We start from the raw sequence: 5,437 nt of genomic DNA on the forward strand, positions 1-5,437 counted from the left end.
CCTGACTCGTTGACTGGGAAAATTCTCTACCCCTCTAAGCCTCAGTTTCCTCGCCTGTAAAATGTCTACCTTAAAAGACAAAGGAGAAGATCAACTTGGAAAGGTAGTGCCTGGTACATATTAAGTGTTCACTAGCTACGTTCTTTGTTTTGAGTTCAGGGAAGAGGGCTCTCATACTTTAGGCAAGATGATGTGCAAATAATGAGATGTGAACTGGATAAATTGGGTTTGAGAGATGAACTGAGTTTTCTGATAGAGAGAAGGATAAGCATTAATAGAAAGGGCCACAGGATTAAGGGCATGGTGGTGGGTACATCTGGCACAGTAAAGAAAGAACCTGACCCAGGAAGGGGAAGGAGGTGTGTTTGGGAGTCTTGGACAATAAGGCTGAATGGGAAGGATGGTGCCTGCTTCTGAAGGCCTTCAGTGCCAGGCTAGGAGCCCAGGCTCCACACTGGAGGTAACGGAGAGACGTGGATGATATCTAAGTTGGGGAGAGCCATGACCCAAGCTGTGCTTTAGAAAGAGAGGTCTGACAAATATAATGCCTGGTGAAATGGGATTCCATTGGTCAGGAGTCACGAAAATTCCAGCTCAGAAGAACACTCACCTCTTTCATTAAATCTTTCATCGTCTCCCACCTAGAACACTGCAACAGTCTTCTGACTGGATTCCCACTGAGCAAGCTTGAGCCTGGTCTTGAAGGCCCCTGGAGACCTATGTCCTAACTTTCCAGCTCCAGTCACTCCACCCAAGAGGCTCACAGAATCATTTTCTATTCCCCCAAACACATTCGGTCTTCCATGCCTTTGTTCTTAGTGTTCCTTTGGCCTAAAATAGCTCTATCCACCTTGTTCATCTGGCAGATCTCATGCTTTAAGATTCAGCTCAGGGCTTCCCTGGTGGCACAGTGGTTGAGAGTCCGCCTGCCGATGCAGGGGACATGGGTTCATGCCCCGGTCCGGGAAGATCCCACATGCCACGGAGCGGCTAGGCCTGTGAGCCATGGCCGCTGAGCCTGCGCGTGCGGAGGCTGTGCTCCGCAACGGGAGAGGCAACAACAGTGAGAGGCCCGCGTACCGCAAAAAAAAAAAAAAAAAAAAAAAGATTCAGCTCAAATGCCACTTCCTTTAGGAAAACAATCTCTTATCAAAGATCTAAATTTTTTGAACCTTAAGCTCTTAGAGATTGAGATTTTTCTTTAAAAGGATCCAGTCATTCCCTAATCTGCTTTGGGATAGCTTCAGACAATTTGGGGTAGCAGAGGTTTGGGAACCTGGCCAGGGGAAGGGAGACCCTGGCAAGAATGCGGAACCCTGAGATGGAGGGTCTGGGAAGAGATTCAGTACAAAGAAGGAGCAGAGTGGAGAGCTGGGATCAGGTGTCCTGAGAAAATGTTTCCTGGAAGTGACAAATATGAAAAGTAGAGGGGTGCAGTAGGAGGCGGCAACAATTTTAGAGACAAGAGACTTAAATTTGAGACTAGTTTCTACTACTAAGTGGAGTGACCTTCTGCAAATCACTTTACCTCTTTGGGCCTCAGATTTCTCACATATAAAATGAGGATTAAAACCTGTGCCTCAGGGAATTGTTGTGAGAATTAAATGAGGTAATAGAAAAAACAAGCTTCTTTCTAGACCCAGTCCAGATGCCATCCCTTCCATAAAGTCCTCACTGAACCTACCAGAGGGACATAATTGCTGTTTTAGCTAAACTCTGGAGTTTTTCTTCTGTAAGTCTTTCATGGCCACACCCCTTTCTACCTCATAAGATTACTAACAATCATGAGGGGGCTGTTTCAATGGCCTCTGAACCTCCAAGTCTGGAAACATGTCCAATTCACTGTCATTCTTCCACTCTTCGAAAGCTCATAGGAAACACCCAATAAACATATGTGAGCCAAATGAAGGGTACAATGGTACTCCCAGGGCCCAAGGGGTTTTATACATATTTCTAATCTCCCTGACTAGACTTTGAGCCCCTCCAGGAGAAGGACAGCATCTATGGTGTTCATCTCTTTACTCCCAGTACCTAACACCTGGCACATAATAGATTCCATAAGTACCTGTGGAATGAATGAGTGATCTTGACATCTCCTTTGGTTCAACACAGGGCACTGTGAATTTTCTGATCCCTGACCACTCTGAAAAGGGTTGGGGGCCCTTTCTATGTGCCTCCACGATACTCCATACTTCTCCTAGTATAACACTTATCATTTTATTATAATTGTTTTCTCCCTTTACCAACTTCCCACCTGCTATGGGGCCTATAATACCTAGTGACCTATATAATCCCAGAGCCTAGCATAGAGCCTAGAACACATTAAAAATGTGCTGGGAAGATGAAGGGATGGATGGATGGTTGGATGGGGAAGACGGTCATCCAGTCAATCTGTCTTTCAGGAAATTCCTCTTGTGACCAATCACACCTATCTGCTAGATGGGTGAATGAATGAATGAATGAATGAGTATATAGCTGCCTGGAAAATGTTAGAGAAGACGACTGCTGGAGAAAACTCCAGTAACTTACAGAATATGGGGACCTTGGTTCTGATCTGCATAGTACTTACTTGATCTTTGATCTTGGGGAAGACCTCTTGACTTCCTTTTTTTTTTGGTTCTTCACCTGTAAAATAGATATTGCACTCCTTCTTAGTTTGCCATTTAGAGCTCTTGAACTTTCTCATTAATTATATCCTACTATGACCCTTTGATCCAAAATGTGTCTCACCTGAGGCCTAGAAAAATACTACAGGACTAAAGATCCCAGAAACAGAGAGAAAAGAAATAGAGATGAAGACATAGACAAGGGGGTGGAACAAGAGAATAATTTTATGACAATGGGGTGGGCTAGAGCGCTTAATAGGAAGTGCAAATCACAAATTAGAAAGGAAAGGATCATTTATATGGCCATTTACACAAAATAAACTTATGCATGATAAAACCAGCAAAGACAAAGTTGAAAGGTAAGACACACACACACACACACACACACACACACACACAGAATAATGCTTCTCATCTGCATACATTTGCTTTTTCCATTCCTTCGGTCTATCACACTTCTGCCCCTCTTCTTTGCCTGATGCATACAGAAGAACTTCCTGTATATCCCCCTCCTCAGGTTGACCCTCATCTGTGTTACCACCTCAGCCCACCTCTTAATGAAGGCACCATGCCACACTGTATTATAATGGCCTGCTTACCTGTCTGTTCCCCACTCCTTACACCCTAACCTCAGTGAGCCTCTCTAAGGCCAGGCCTGGGTCCTACCTATATCTTTATCCCCAGCACCTCAAACAGGGTCTGGTCCATTGAAGAGGCTCAATTGAGTGCTTACTGAACTAAATGGAACCATGAACACAATACTATGGAGTTCTTCATTCTGTCTGCAAAGAAGGAAGAAGGATCAGGGAAGTTTCACAGCGCAGGTGACATTAGAGCTGGGTCTTGAAACATAAGTTATAAAAAGATAAAAAGCTACAGGGGCATCTGACTGGATTGCTTCACAGAGGTGAAGAAACTGCATCTAATAGTTTTTAGTAATAGTTATGGTCAGGTGGGTGTTAGCTTTATCAAGACGGGTGTTTTGTCTGTTATTCAGGGGTATGTGCCCAGTGCCAAGAACAGTGACCACTCCATAGTAAGTACTGTTTGTTCAATCATTTGGACACTTATATGAGGAATTCATGGGGAGTTAAAAAAAATGATGCAGTGTAGTAGATCATTATTAAGTCCTATTATGTGGTAACTCTAAGTCATTAGAGTAGGAGTTCCATGAAAGTAGGGAACAGGTCTTTTCTGATCCCCTAGTATCCCTTAGTGCAGTTCCAAGCAATGTTGGTGCTCAATAAATATTTGTGTAAAAAAAAGAATTAATAAAAATCTGGAATATTATTACATCCTAAAACTGTAAAGGCAGGGCGGCAAAGGTGAGATAGGTTGAGACCTGTGACCCTTTACTAGAGTGCTTGCACCTGGACAAACAACTCCTTGAACAACAAAATACAAAGAAACTCAAAAGGACTAAAAGTAACTGCATGCATGCACAGCTGGGGCAAATTATGAACAGTAAGACACAAAAAGGCCAGAAGCCAACTGCCACTTCTGAGGTGTTAGGAGCAAAAGCAGGGTACTGCCCATGACCCCTGCACACAGCACCACCAAGGGGGTGGGAAGACCACCTAAGCCCCCCCCACCCATCCCCCCACCCTCACCCCATTTAAGGGACCAGCTCACCCGCCACCCCTCCACCCCCACCTGTTTCTTGTTTTGCTCCCTCCTGCTGCAGGACGAGTCCCAATAAAGCCTTACCTGAATTCCCCGCCTGGCCTCTTACCAATATCTATTGATTAAAGAGTCCAAGGACCCCAGGTGGTAACAAAGGGAGCATGACACTGGTTTGATGTCAAAAAAAAAACATCTGGGGGCTTCCCTGGCGGCGCAGTGGTTAAGAATCCGTCTGCCAGTGCAGGGGACACGGGTTCGAGCCCTGGTCGGGGAGGATCCCACATGCCGCGGAGCAACTAAGCCTTTGCGCCACAACTACTGAGCCTGCGCTCTAGAGCCCGTGAGCCCCAACTACTGAAGCCCGCGTGCCTAGAGCCCGTGCTCTGCAACGAGAAGCCATCGCAATGAGAAGCCCGCGAACCACAACGAAGAGCAGCCCCCGCTCGGCGCAACTAGAGAAAGCCCGTGTGCAGCAACGAAGACCCAACGCAGCCAAAATTAATAAATAAAATAAATTTATATTTTAAAAAATCTGGCTGCTAAACTAGGTTCTGATACATGCTATCTGGCCTTAGTTAAGTGCCTTAGTTTCCTCACCTGACTGGTCCGTTAGGAGACTAAATGAGAGGAGGGATATATACGCACTTAAGACAGTGCCTGGCAGGCAGTAGGCACTCAGTGAATGTGAGTTCTCTGTAACACGAAGACAATGCTAACAGCTAAGATGACGGTCACCAAAGAACCAGTACGTACAGTTCTACAGGGCTAGAAAAGGACGAAGGACGAGCTCCTGCCCCCTCCTTGCCAAACGCTACATCTGGGGCGGGGGAGACTCTAACCCGTCACGCAAACTAAGTTTCCAGTTTCCAGCCGCACCTGCCTCCGGCGTCGCTTCCGCCTCCGAGACGTCCGCGGGGGCGACGGCCCGGTCTGGCGGGTTGCGCGCCTGCGAGCCTCCGGGGGAACTCGGAGCCGCTCCACCGTGGCGCCTACCACTACCTTCTCCACTCCTTAGTAACCGCGACGCGGCGGCTGCCCGAGTAGGCGGCAACTGATGACTGGAGCTTCTAATTACTACAAGTTCCGGCAACCCCGCGGCCACTTCCGCTGGCAACCTCGCGTCAGCCAGCCCCAGCTACGGATCCCGATGGACTCCGCGCGGCACGTCACGCCGTCAGCTCCAGCCAATCGGCTTCGGACAAGTAGGA

The 5,437-nt window shown here is 47.0% G+C and overlaps 1 protein-coding gene across 5 annotated transcripts in view; it reads right to left on the reverse strand.

Annotated features, from left to right (window-relative positions):
• Nucleotides 1-5,329, reverse strand: part of XRRA1 (X-ray radiation resistance associated 1) — a 99,625-nt gene extending 94,296 nt beyond the window's left edge. For 2 of the 5 annotated variants that reach the window (XM_027083391.1, XM_027083389.1), the window contains exons 1-2: nt 5,106-5,329; nt 2,570-2,625 (exon numbers count right to left, since the gene is read on the reverse strand). The gene's annotated coding sequence lies outside the window, so the exon portion shown is untranslated. Of the gene's footprint in view, nt 1-2,569; nt 2,626-5,105 lie in introns of those variants that run through there. The other 3 variants (XM_027083388.1, XM_027083387.1, XM_027083390.1) reach the window with 2 other exon arrangements.
• Nucleotides 5,330-5,437: the final 108 nt, after the last annotated feature.

This window comes from Aethalodelphis obliquidens, unplaced genomic scaffold, assembly GCF_003676395.1.
Source record: "Aethalodelphis obliquidens isolate GAN/ISIS:26980383/991018 unplaced genomic scaffold, ASM367639v1 scaffold50, whole genome shotgun sequence".
Lineage (NCBI taxonomy): Eukaryota > Metazoa > Chordata > Mammalia > Artiodactyla > Delphinidae > Aethalodelphis > Aethalodelphis obliquidens.